This window comes from Falco naumanni, chromosome 11 (assembly GCF_017639655.2).
Source record: "Falco naumanni isolate bFalNau1 chromosome 11, bFalNau1.pat, whole genome shotgun sequence".
Taxonomy (NCBI): Eukaryota; Metazoa; Chordata; class Aves; order Falconiformes; family Falconidae; genus Falco; species Falco naumanni.
Window position 1 is genome coordinate 15774500 of NC_054064.1, and position 12861 is coordinate 15787360.

Here is a 12861-nt window from a genome sequence, read left to right on the forward strand (position 1 = left end):
TTTTTGTGTAGTTGTATTTATTGCCGTCATGCAGGTCTGTTTCACCAATACCTCATAATGGCCTTAAGTCTATGCTGTCTGTTTTCATCTAGTTTTCCTGCTATGTGAATGGCAATTTTTGTCTACAAATAAATATTGGAATTTGTATGAATGTAACATTTCCTGTAAGGAAACTTTGTGTAGTTTTCTAAATTGTAAGAAACAAAGTCTTGTTCTAGCACAACAGACTTTATTTCCTGTATGCTAGCAGTGAAGTCCCTTGTGAATCCTTAGAGTATAAAGGAAACAGTTATGTTAAGTTGGCTTCATGACAGTTTGTACTCTGCAGTCTTCCAAAACCCCCAAAGCATTAAACCAGTATCATCTTTCCTCTAGGCTTGTCAAAGCTGTCCTTATAATCTGTAGTGCACCTTTTGAAAATTGTTGCTCGCTTAAGATAAATAAAAAGGTGATCAGTGTCAATGCTACAGGCACAGTACTTAGAAGTACTTTCTTCAAAGCTTACGTGCAAACATCCTTAGCAGATTTACATCATGAAGAGCAAACTGCCACTTGGGAAAAATGAACTGGTTCAGGCTCTGAAATATAGAAAAAAAACCCCAGTGTTACTATCAGCAATAGGTGAAAGAACAGAGTTTCCCTCTTTTCCTGATCCAGTGAATTTGACTTTCATTATATCCTGTTTTCTTACTTTAAGCACCTTACTTTCAGCAGTACAATATGCACTTAAGATTTTGTCATGGAAAGTGGTATTCTGTACATCGGAACAACTGTTAAAAGGCATTTTGTTGGAGCTAAGTGTGTGAAAGTCTACTTCAGTGTTTCACATTCATCTGGCAAGATGTAATCCTGCACACTGTTCCACCTATAAAGCAATGTAAACACATCTGTCATCTGTACACACGCAGAGCTATGTGTCTGGCTACAGAAACACATACAAAGAAAAAAGCTTGAAGAGATGTAGAAACACTCGACAGACTGCACAGCCTTATTCTGGTGGAACCAACAGCTCCTCACGCTGCCGCAGGAGGAGACTCACGCTCTGCAGCCTTTGCCTCAGCATCAGATGTCAAAACGTTGCAGCAGCTATTCTGGTAGGGAACAGAAAGAGTGGTTCCTGCTGTTGGGAAACAAGGGTCTAGAGGAATAGTCTGCTTTATGCAGAAAATCATTAGAAATCATCAGAAAATGTTATGCTACTGTCATGACGTCGTGAGGCCCTCTGGGAAAGGCAGCCATCATGGTTATAACCTGTCCAACAGGCTTAATAATCCTCAGCATAAGCAGAGTCCCTTGATGTGGTCACATGTGAGTTCAGAACAGAAAGTTTTTGTGGTTTTTAACCTTGATTAGTCTGACATGAAAGAATAGTTAATAGGTTAAGACTATGTGAGGACTCTGTGTAGTACGTACTCATCAGGTCCTTGAAAATGACCTGGCTGAAGTAAATCTGATGTGTTCAAGGGCTTTTTTTCCTTGACCTGGGGTGAGGACTGTCTTATCAGGACTTTCTGCACAGTTGCAGATAGTTTGGTAAATTGGAGATACAATGGACTTTATTATGACTAATGGTAGTTTATTTTAGATTAGTGCTCTCTGCGCTGAATTTTGCTTTCTGTTTTTCAAGGGAACTGGAGGAGAGGGGAATGAAGACAGAGGCGGCCTCTTCCTCTGCTCTGGGTAAGGGGCAACAGCACAGGATCAACGCCCCGAGGCTTAGGGAAGCATGAGAAGAGAAAGGCGATGAATGCTTCCATTCATGCACCCCATCCGTGCCCGAACAGCAAGGCAGACTCCTAGACTGCCTTGTCCATAAACACAGCAAAGGCTCAAACGGCGCTGAGTTCACATGCTGCTTCTGTTCAGAGCAAAGCAGAACGTAGCCCAGCCTCCTCCTGCTCTAGATCTATACCTCACCGAAAGCATCTCTGGCTGCTCGGTTCCTCCCTCACAGCCCTGCCCAAGGCAGGATTTTGGGGTTTGGTGTGCATTCAGACTGTGGTTCATAAACTCTGTGCGCCTGCCTTTGAACATGGGGAGTTCCAGGGGTTTTCTTCCACCTGTCACCTGCACGGCAACGAGTGCTGCTAAAGGAAGGCACTTGCCTGTTCGGACTTGTAACCTCTGATGTAAATGCTCTGAAGGTAATGGTGGATTTCTTCACAAGAAGTTGTTCTGAAAAACCAAACCGCTCCAGGTGTGATGTGGAGGAATCTCATTTTCAAGGACTTGGGAAGACTTTTCCCCCTTTGCTTCACTGCCAGCCTTTTGGCAGACCAAAGCTGAGAGAATCTCTGCCTGTGCACCCCAACAGCGTGTTCTTTACTCCGTTTGGTCAACCTGGGAAACACAGGTTAAAATAGGGCATATACAGTGGTTTTTAATCCAGGTAATCAGCTGAGAGAGGAACAGTACCCATTTCCTTATATTTGTTGCTATTTTCCTTACCAATTAATGGTTCAAATGCCAGCTTGAGTTAAGGACACTTCTCAGCAGTTTTTTAGTCTTAGCAGGTGAAAACTTGGATTAGAAAAGACCCAGAAGTCTGTAAAATTGAAGCAACAAGAACAGCTCAGGAGAGCTCAGGAACAGAAAGATCACAGCCTGACTCTGACCAAAGCCTTCAACAAAACGCTGCATCCCAGCCATCGGGGATGGAACACAGAAAAGAGTTCCTGGCTTGAATCCTCATAAGGGAAGTTTTGTTATCAACTAGGTAGACTTTTCCTTGAAAAGATTATCTCAAATAACTGCTAGTTCTCTCCAAAAGCATGGTGGAGCTGAAGTAAACTAGCATTTTGTTTTTGAGTAGCTCTTATCTTTTGGTTTTAGTAGGTGGATACAACCAAACTGTCATTGTTCTAGGGGAAAACTGCATTCTTCCTGCTCCCAGCATGGAACAGAAAACAGCTCCCAGAGTCTCGCCAAAGACTCAAATGTTGCTGACTGGATTCCTTATGTTTAGATTGTTAGGTTTTGCTGTGTCTCATTCTTTCCCTTAAATATTAACATCAAGGCAAACACGTTTGTGTTACATACAAGTGACATTTGGAGTGAAATACATTACCTCTTTTTCTACACTTCCAAAAGAGGAAAACTTAATTATCTTAAAGATTTAAAGCAAAATAAGGAAGATGTATTCTTAAATAAAACAAATATGACTTTATGGAAATACCATCATCAAAAGTGGCAAAGATTCAAGAGAGAACAGAAGGCATCCAGAAATTCCTTCCCTGAGCCCTAGTCTGGAAGCCAAATTCTAAACGAGTTTTAGTTACCAGATTGTTTTATCTAGATATGCATTAGTTGACAAATATTGAGTATTCAGAGTTGCTTCTCATTTGACCTGGTTGTCTTCTAATGGAGGGTATATGTTGCATGTATGTTAGAAAACAGGTTAATTTTATTTTAGAAAAGGAGGAAGGGAAGATAAAAGAGGAGTGCCAGCTGGACTGTAATAAAGTAACAACATGAGAAGGTTGACTCTTGATAAAAACAGCTTCAAAGATTATTTCCAAGTTATGCCAGAAGAAAGCTAAACAGGCCTATCGGAAAGCTAAACAGACTGATCTACTCTCAGCTAGAGATTCAAATTTCTTACAATTCTGCAGTGACCCTTCCAGTAAAGTTGTGCTGTTCTGTAACATTTTGTAAGCCTTTAAGAATTTATGGGGACAGTAGTGGAAGTCTCAAAAGTAAATTCTGAAGTTGTACTGACACAATTCTTCACATGCAAAAACATCCTGTTATAACAGATGAAAGTTAATACATTGAAACGAAAGATTGCTGTATACAAATAGCACATAGACCATTTAAAAGATACAAAAGCAAATCAAGTTTGTAAAGCAAAAAGATCCTCTTTTACCTATGCAAAGGGCCACAGAGCATAAACAGACCTAGTGAGACCATCTTTTCCATCCTTTTTTCACCTCCAAATGAGCTTATCGGTATGCTTAGCCAATGTGTTATCACAAATTGCATCCAAGCATCAGCCTGTTCTCCTGGGACAATTTTAACCTAGACCCTTCTGAAACTTGGATTTGACTTTTTTTAATCACCATACCTCCTTAATACCATAATGATCGTCTCATGACCAGTACTGTTGAAATCAATAGGAAGTACATTGAGGCAGATGTCCTCTTACAAAAAGCAGCTTCATAAGGGACAGGATTTTGCATGAGAATTTAAATAAAAAAACCAGTAGCTTTCACTGTGATAGCCTTGGACAGCATTTTTCATCTGCATTGCTGTTTCACACTACAGTGGTAATGGAGAAAGAAGAGAGAGTGACATGTGATACAAGAAGATCAATATTTGTTAACATGCTTATTTAAACTCAGGTGACTATTCTACACAGTGTAAAATTTCACATTTAGTATTTCTTGTATCTTTTTTTACTTTCTCACCCAAAAAGTTTTTAACACGTTTTGTAGTCCAGTTAATGGGTCAGGCAGAAATAGGCAAGCAAAAGAAATAAGCAATTTCACTTTTAACTATGCCAGTGATAGGCTTTAAACATGCATATACCTATGAAAAGCTGTATTTGTTGATTGATAAGATCAGTTTTACACATACCTTCTGTTATCTTTGCTGGTACGTGAGAAACAAAGCTAAACAAGATGTTGACATGTTTCTCTAACCAGAGAGAGACTGGGGGCAATAGTAGTATCTAACAGACAAAAATGGGAGAAGCGAGGGGTCTCTGCAAGGAATATTTCAAACAACTTATAGTACTTTATCAATTAAAATATTATATTTATTAAACAGATCTATTGTAAATTGATGCTTCATGAATGGTAGCACAGACACTAGTCCAGTATTACCAGATGTTTGTCACTGTTCCACTCAGAATGTTTCATTTGGAGTTTGGAGGGCTTTTTTTTTTTTTTTTCTTTTGGAGGAGATGTGCGTTTTCTTTTTTGTTGTTGTTTTGGGGGTTTTTTCTTTAAATACAGAAATCAGGTATTCATGATTATGCAATGAGAAGACCTTCTGGACAGTACTGGATTTATACAGGCACTCAAAAAGTTTTTTGTATAAACTTCAGAAAGACAGACAGACAGAGAGAAAGAGAATATTCATAGGTAGACTGAAGTTCTCCTTGCACTATAGAGCAGATAATTTTAAAGGAGTCCATAACACAATGTTACAATATTTATTTTTTTTATATTGAGATTTAAGAAGTATTTTCAACCATAAAGTGAAGTAGTTGTGCATAATCCTGCCCCTTCTATGCATTGGTGCACAGTGAGTTCTTAAAAATAAAAAACCCCAACTCTACTTGGTTTAAGAAAAAAGTGGATATTTGTAATGTAATATCAGTCAGATCTGCTCAGTTAGCATTACTGTAAATTCTACTTTGAGCTGCCAGTAGTTTGGCAATTAGCGTTTCCTGCTTTATTGTTATACAGTGCAATGGAACTCTGCTGCTTTTATTTATGATCCAGCTTAGGATGTCAGCTGACACCAAAATGAATGTTCTAACCTCCAATTCAGTGGCTTAAAGGATATCTCCCCAACATTCACTGCCAAGATGAAGTCCAGAAATTACTATTCAGCAGCAGTAAACAGGGATTGTTTTTGCAAGCAACCATTTGCAAAAAAAAAAAGCATGAGAGCTGGGAATCACTGTTAATGTTCTTTTTATAGCCACACTGAAAAGAAAAATATTTGTAAACAAGCACTTAACTGTTGCCTTAACAGCTCTACATTAATATTTGTAATAATTCCTTTAAAAAGTAACCTGGCTGCAAAAGGATACACTAAATCAGATTTTGCAATGTAGCTAGATACAAAATAGATACCTTCAAAAATTATTGGTGTGAGGTTCTCCACTCTTAGGTCACTTCCAGACAGAAGTTGGCCATTGACAAGCAAAGGTAGTTGTCTCAGAGCACAGTCGCAGTTCTAAGCCTAATCTTAACTCCAGCCTAGAGATAGTTCCTGAAAATCTTCATCTAACTTTTTCCTTGAGTAACAAGAATGGGGGTAGAACAGGAAGGCTGAGGAAGAGCTGCTTCCATGTAAAGCTGCGCTTTGGAAGGACTGAACAGGTAATTCTGAGAGGAGGGAAATTATTACTGCTGCCTTGCCCCCCCCCCCCCCCCCCCCACACCCATCCACCCAACCCCCAGTTATTTCAGGTTTATTGAAGATTCAGAATATATTTCACAAAGCAATTAAGGTTTTATGCTGTGTAGGCTGAATGTACTGCTGGTCTGTAATGCTGAACTGTGCTGGCTGCGATGTCATGAATATTTCTAGAATATTGTGCTCATTTGCCAAGCTTTTCCTCTGAAGAAAGTTCATTACGGGATGCAGATACAAAATAAAGTTGTCTCTGTTTACTTAAGGTTTTTAACCTCTGTAACTAGAATCTTCCTTTGTCTTTACAAGTAAACCTTACCAGTACCTTCTACTTGTCTGCAGCTCTGGCTTTGCCCTACACCCCCCATTTGGAGATACAAACAGAACACAGGCGAGAATGGCGGGTACAGAGCAGAACCATCCCCGACACTGCGTTTACTGCTGAGTGAGCACACCTAGCACACACAAAGTACATTGTATTAATATCAATCGAGTGTTAAATAGGTACTACTTGCATTAAAACGTAAGCAAGTAACTACTTTAGATATTAAATCTTTGTTCCAGTTTGAGAGAGGAGGGGAGGGAGGGGGAAAACTCCATAGCACATGCACACACCACAAAAAAAACCCCCAACCCCCAGAAAAACCCACTGAAAAAAAACCAACCCCACACTCAACATCTTTTGGAAATTCTGAAGTTTTGTGGGATGCAATACGAGCATAAAATGGACAAGATTAATGATCTGGGATAAAGTGGCTAAAAACCTCAGGATTCTGTATTCTGGTACAGTCTCAGTTATCTGAGCATCAGCTATTCCTAATTCCCTTCTCTCCCCCCCAAAGTCTGAATCACATCCTCTGACATCTACTGAAGTACATTAACAGTGACACGGATTATTCGAAACCTCTCTATTCAAACAGATTCAGGATCCTAACTATTGTAGTAACAGTTTCCGCACCATGGTAGCCAGCCTCTGGCTAAATGCCACTGTGTCTCAGCTAGTCACTCATCATGTGCAACACTCAGCAGTCTTTTCTCCCCTGCACCATTTCAGTCCCAAATAACCCTATAAAGCACTCCGAATATCGCTTGCTGGGTATTGTTTTGCTCTTGAAATTACCTTAACTTCTAAGTAAAGCTTTACTTTGGGAGTCCAAGGAAGGAGAATGAAGGAAAGTTAACAAAAAAGCAAACCCCACCGCATTTTCTTAAGCTTGTAAGAATACCATGTCGGAAGTGGGAAAGATTTCTGATGAAGAATTAGCCTCACTTAGAAAACACTGCCTAGATAATTGGAAGAAGTCACAGAATTAGGGAGCAAGGAGAAGATTTCTGTTCCTTTTTTCAGATTTTGGCCGTTATGGTAAAAGTATTACTGGATTAATTAACCAGCCTTTTAAAATACTAGCACTGCTGAAGCATAGTCTTGTTTCAATAAGTATGTGTGAAGATTTTAACCATCAGAAAACTGATCTATCCATAGGTCAATGTGTTTTAATTATTTTGCAATTGGTATCCAAATAAATAAGTTTGAATAATGCAACATGAAGTTGCATTAAAACTTACTACATATTATTTTAAATCAATTCTGTTCTGAAGTTATTACTGGGAAACACAATGGAGTATGAAGAGAAAGACTGGTTGAACACAGCATTCCTTGAAAGATGTGCATTTGTTCAGATCCTATGCAGAGCTGCATTCAAACAAAAGCAAGGAAAACATGCTCAAGTGGCATAAAAATCAAGTTTGGGGAGGGAGATAAAATGTTCAAATCAATCTCAGATTACACTGAGCAGGCATCAGCCAAATGGTAAATGTAGCACCTCTGTCCACACCAAGGAGAGCCAGAAATTGCCTCTTTGAAAAACATACACGGAAAGTTACATGTGTAGATGATGTTAAAGCAGTAGCCAAAAGTCAAGAATTACAGAAGCACAAAGCATCACAAACTTACTGTTTTCTCCCTTCCTCTAATTCCATTCCTCTCCAAAATAGAGCAGAAAACTGATTCATGAAGCTTAAGGGTAAAATAAAGAAAGCTTCAGGTTTCAAAGTCATTCTGCATTAGAATTAACTGGTTATATCATTCACTTTTGCATTCGCTTGGAGTTTAAGAAGTCTGGGACACTTCCTTAGTATCAAGTCTTGATAATTTTAAGGTGTTCAGCCAGCAGCCCCCTTCTCACCGGGGCAGAGATGGCCTGTGGCTTTGAGCACTCCCTGGGCTCCTGGAGCAGCATGCTCCCAGGTTAACATCACTGGCTACTGTGAAGACCATTGGGTATTTCTCTCCATCACCACATAATTACAGTTCTAACACAGTTTGTCTGTTGGCAATAGGTGTGTGTATGCGTGTCCTCTGCTCCCTGCCACTGGGGAGGAAAAATTCTGGCATATGCGGATCAGCCGGTCCAGAGCTCAGCTCTCTGACATCCAAGGAAGTGTCCCAGTGAACTTCAGGAGCAACAGGGCAACTGATGGGAAATTCTAAGAAGAGCCATCAGAAGCAAAATAATTAAGAGGGAAAAAGACATCATTTTTAAGGGGTCTAGTGTTCTCTTTAACAGGAACATGAAGACACAGTGCCAAGTTATTTGCCTACCAAAGTCTGCCTTAAGTAGAGATACGAAAGCGGAGTTGTTGTTTTTTCTTTACAAGCCTGAAATAAAACAAAGAAGGCGGCGAAGATGCACAAGTCTCATCTCCCTCACAAGCAGCAGTTCTGGTAACGCACACAGTCCCTGCAGGCATTTCCTTTGTGTGTTTTGCTGTATCGTTTTTGTAGCCAAACATCACTTTGAAATAAAGCTGATGGCTATTAATATTTAGCTTGTTGACAAACAGTATCAAACACTTCAGTACATGTATGCTGGTGACACAGACTGTCTGCAAATGTTTTAGATCCTACTGATGGAGAAGTGGAGCCTGCAAAACAGAAGGGGGAAACGACTCTCTGACCTACCTGCTGCAAGCCAATGAACTTATTCGCAGTTATGATGCTTGAGGAAGAAAATAATTTAATGTCAGGCATTCTGACTGCACAGCAAGTAATCCAAAATCCTTTGTTGCCTTCTGCTTGTGTACTGGTTTTAGCAGTCAAAAACCACTATGAGCAGCAAGCCTTTCAGCCAGTCAGGGGGCAGGCAGGGAGGGGCACAGGACAGCACAGGGTCCCCCCCCAACACTAGTCAGGTTGCAGGTAAGTTATAGTTTTAGTCTTTTTCTTTTATATTAGCTCTATCCAGGAACATGCTTTGGCATTCGACTATTCTCTAGCTATACCCCCACTGATAAAAATGCAACTATCATATTTTAAGGGAAGGTCATGAATCTTAAAAAAAAATAAACAAGCACAAAATCTGTCGTAATCTTATTTACCATAAGCTAGCACCACCGGATAACAACCCCCCTCTATCTTCATAAGAGGGTGGAGGACAGAAGAAGACATCAGCGATAGAATCAATGAAAAAGTGACAGATTAAGAAGCAAGCATTTAGTTATTTTAACAATCTGAATGTACTGTTTTGTTTTAAATAAAGCTTAATCTCTTCAAATACAAACATGTAGATAAGTCTTTCACTTCAGCAAGTTACTTTATCATGAATGTAAGTAACATCTATGTCCTTAAAAATTAGACACAATGGGAGGTCTTTCCCAAAAATAAGAATCTGGCTCCCAGTCTTATAAATGCCAGGTCTGATGCTTAAAAACCCTTCTCATATCAGGGATTTCCACCACTACCCCCTTTCAAGAAAAGTCTGGGTTTAAATTTCTTTTTTTTTTTTTTTTTTCCTACTGCAGTATTTTAGATTTGGTCCTATGCAATTCTCTGAGCATTTTGGCATTGTGCATCTCTGAAGACAATTCCATATAAGGGAATTTACTCAAGCAATATAGGGAAAACACGGATATCAGATAATAATTCCATCAAGGTTGAATTTGGCCCCATGATTCAGTTTGTAGTGTTTTTAAGAAATCCGTGTACTCAGTTTTTCCAGATGTTGATTTTAAGACACTTATAAGCCAGCCTTTTAGGTAGAAATAATGACTGCCAAGAAAACATTGTCTTCTGTAGTCTGGTACAGGGGAAAGAGGAGTGGGCTACAAACACCTCATAGCGCCCATAATCGTTCTACAAGGCAGGAGGATCTCTCATGGGATCAGAATAGTCTGTTAAAGTAGTTGCGAAGCAATGCAGTACACATCCAGCATGGCATGTTTAATTAAAGTACTGAGGGCAGTACTGCATACCCCCAAAATCTTCCAAAATAATTAGCAGTATAAGCACAGCAATGTTTTAAAGTAGGCATTAGTAGTGAGGTAACATATGAACAGATGCTGTACAAGCTCACCTAGGAACTGATCATTTTGAAAAAGAACGCTAATGAAAGACGAAGGACAGTTTTGGGTACTGCTAAGGCTCACCGTTGGCTCTTCTGTAGTTGTTATTTGGCACTTTCTTCAATGCTTCTGCATGTTGTACTAATGTTTGGTCTAATCAGGCATCAACCAGCAGGAAGATGTAAGTCTTACTAGAGTCACAAAGTATATTTATCCTACTGTTTTAATAACTTTAGTCACAGAAGTGAATTAGGCTAAAACACTACTGAGTGTTAGTGTCGCTAGCGCTCTGGGACAGGCCGTTTCATAACACCAGGACTAGTTAACACACTGATGTGGGACAGGACAGCCTGGCAAGGATTCCTCCAAGTTCAAAGGAATGGTAGAAGAGCTTAGTTACCTCCTCACCTCTTAGCTGAAGCACATTGAAGGGGAAGCAAGCAGTACAACCTTCTCCTTGCCTCACCGGGTCAGTACTCACTCATTAGTATTTTTTGCTCCCCTGATGCTTAGAAAAGGACATCATTGTAACTCAGAAAGCTTAGAGTATCCCCTTTCTTAAAGCACCAGGTTATCGGAAAGCACTTTGTTCAGCCAGCTCCCCCATCAGTTACCTGCAGGCCAGTGAGCTCCATGGATGGCAGCACAGTGCAGGACCCACTCCTCACCAGTCACCCCTGCCCACACCAAGCCAGCTCAGCTCCCTGCTTCAGTTTCCTCCTGCACTTTTGAGCACTATAGCACCCACCCAGGAACCTACTCCTCTGCTCCAGGCAAAATCACACCCACAACCACCCAGTGGTGTATTTTCTTCATCTCCTCCTACCCAGCCCAATGGCTGATACCACCATCTTCCCCAGTTCAGAGCCCTACTCCCCACCACTCAGCAAAGCCTTCCTCCGTCCCTTATATATCACCCTTCGGAGCTAGTCCTGGCAAATTAACTTCCTGCACGAAGTTCATCTCCCCCAAACAAACTCCCTCTATCCTTCAGGGAAATCATCCTGCTCCTCCTCAGCTGAGCCAGTTGATTAAACCGTGGCCCTTCATCAGGATCAGATGGGTAGGAATGAGACGATGATCCATCTCAGACACGGCTGAGGGACTCACCAGTCACCCCTTTACACATCTTCAATCATCGATGCTCAGCATGGCTCCGACACAGAGCGGAACACCGAAATCACAATGTGTATTTGATAGTTTTCCATTGAGCCACATTAATTCTATAGATTACAGTGGAATTACACAAGGGATAATTTAGGCTCAGGGACTTTAATAGGACTACACATATGCTTACAATAATTCATGTGCAAGAATGTTTGTAAGATTATGGTCCATGTTTCCAAGAAAACAGACTTTGTCTCTTCAGAGCTCTTTTTCCCTAGTTTCCAACTGAAGTCATCAGCGCATGTTTATGATATTACATGTGGTTGCTGAAGAAGTTATTACAATGTCACAAGGAGGATTATGATTTCAGGTGGGGAATAATTCTCGTACAAATCCTCTTTCCATACAAACAGCCTTAGTAATAAGGAATGTAGAAAAATAGGGCAAAGATAAGAGATTTACAGATAATGAGCCAGATTGGCCAGTATTGCTCCAGCTGCTTTGTTCTGCACTGATGGGTTTAAATTTGCTTTGTGTTGTCAGAGTGATGCAAAACAGAATGTGGTTTTAACTATGCTCAGACATTTCTTGTAGAACCTTTTCCTGTGGGGCGTGAACATATTATTGATCACAGAATAAATGGCAGCGATCACCCCAAAAGACTGGTAGCTTTTTTATCCGATGTTCAGTATCAGCATAAAAACAACGAATGGTATTTGTGTCCTGCTCAGATGAGGTAAAAAAACCCCATGCAAAACCCAAAACACCAAACAAAACCTCAATGATTTATTTGAGGATAATTTAAACCTGATTGTCCAGCAAGAAAACGTTATGCCATATTTTTGTCTGCTACTAATCAGGACCATTTTATTTCAAAATTGATGAAACGTGTAATTTATGGAGCTGAGAAAAGCATACCAATTGTAAATGTCTCAAACTTCCCAAGCCACTGTGTATTGTAGCAAAAATGATTGAGAGCATTAACAAATAAGGTCCTGATCCAACTTTACTTAAGTTAATGGAAACATTTCCAAGGACTTCGGAGGATATTGAATCTAGCCCTAAATCATACGTTCTCTGAGGTCATGAAAGATGAGTTTATCCCAACATGAATGTCTGAAAACTAATGAACTTTCATTATGTTTACGTGAACCGCCATTTCCCTCACCCCATTCTTCAGTTTCCTGCTGCCTTTGCACAGTTTCCTTTTCCCAATGGGTAGTTCAGGCAGTTCTGCTTCCTTTAATTGGGAACAGCCCTGGCTGCTCTCGTTAGAGGCCGTGCAGCGGTGGAGCCGTTTAAGCTGAGCTGAGCCACAGCACGGAA